We start from the raw sequence: 1,488 nt of genomic DNA, 5'->3' as shown, positions 1-1,488 counted from the left end.
AAGTCAAAAACACATGATCATCTTAGAGGATGCAGAAAAAGCATTCGACAAAATTCAACTCTTACAAAAGCAGGTATAGAGGGAACACATCTCAACATACAAAAGTCATTTATGACAAACCCACATCCAGTATAATACTCAATGCTAAAAGCCTTCCCACTAAATTCTTGGACAAAGGATGCACACTATCACCATTTCTATTCAAAATAGCAAGGCAATCAGATATACAAAAGAAATAAAATGGTGCTCGCTTCAGCAGCACATATACTAAAATTGGAATGATACAGAGATTAGCATGGCCCCTGCACAAGGATGACATGCAAATTCATGAAGCATTCCATATTTTTTAAAAAGAGACACATTTGAGTCAGTTCTGATGAGGTGGATGAACCTAGAACTTATTATACAGAGTGAAGTGAGTCAGAAAGAAAAAGATAAATATCGTATTCTAACACACATATACAGAATCTAGAAAAATGGTTCTCAAGAATTTATTTACAGGGCAGCAATGGAGAAACAGACAAAGAACAGACTTATGGACATGGGGAGAGGGGAGGAGAGGGTGAGATGTATGGAGAGAGAAACATGGAAACTTATATTACCATATGTAAAATAGATAGTCAATGGGAATTTGCTGTATGTCTCAGGAAACTCAAATAGGGGCTCTGTATCAACCTAGCGGGGTGGGATAGGGAGGGAGATTCAAAAGAGAGGGGAAATATGTATACCTATGGCTGATTCACGTTGAGGCCTGACAGAAAACAACAAAATTCTGTAAAGCAATTATCCTTCAATAAAAAAATAAATTAAAAAAAAAAGAAATAAAATGTATCCAAATTGGAAGAGAAGTAAAACTGTCACTACAGGCAGATGACATGATACTATATATATAGAAAATCATAAGGACTCCACATACAAACTACTATATCTAATAAATTAATTCAGCAACATTCAGAAACTGGTTGTATTTCTTTACACCAACTAAAGAAATATCAGAAAAGGAATGTCATCAAATAGCCCCTTTTAAAATGGCACCTTTACCTACTGCTGCTGCCAACCTCTCTGCCCCAGCAGATGCAGACAAAAATCTCTGGAGATGTCATTGCTGCCAAAATCTTGGCTCTCTATGTACAGAAATACGATGACAGAGTTATGAAGGAGAAAGAAAGAGTGGCTTTATTTTTTTGCCAGGAAAAGGAAGAAAAAAGTAGGCTAGCAACTCAAGAACTATGCAACCCCCACTTCCAATCCCTGGAACAGAGAGAGGCTATATAGTCAGGCATTTTATACAGTTCATGAGGTTCTTATGGCAAGTATGCTGGAGTGGTTTGCCATTCCCTCCTCCAGAGGATCAAGTTTTGTCAGAACTCTCTGCTATGACTCTCTGTTTGTCTTGGGTGGCCCTGCACGGCATGGCTCATAGCTTCATTGAGTTATGCAAGCCCCTTCGCCACAACAAGGCATCAATGCAATGGACATGAACTTGGG

General features: G+C 38.3%; 1 non-coding gene across 1 annotated transcript; it reads left to right on the top strand.

Annotated features, from left to right (window-relative positions):
* Positions 1-243: 243 nt before the first annotated feature.
* On the top strand, positions 244-347 carry LOC145515899 (U6 spliceosomal RNA). The gene has a single exon (XR_014061108.1). It is a non-coding gene; the product is annotated as a U6 spliceosomal RNA (small nuclear RNA).
* Positions 348-1,488: the final 1,141 nt, after the last annotated feature.

This window comes from Giraffa tippelskirchi, chromosome 7 (assembly GCF_054371585.1).
Source record: "Giraffa tippelskirchi isolate mGirTip1 chromosome 7, T2T-mGirTip1v1.2.pri, whole genome shotgun sequence".
In the NCBI taxonomy this organism is placed as follows: Eukaryota; Metazoa; Chordata; class Mammalia; order Artiodactyla; family Giraffidae; genus Giraffa; species Giraffa tippelskirchi.
Note: the sequence above shows the minus strand (reverse complement) of the source record. Positions and strands in the feature narration are given on the sequence as shown.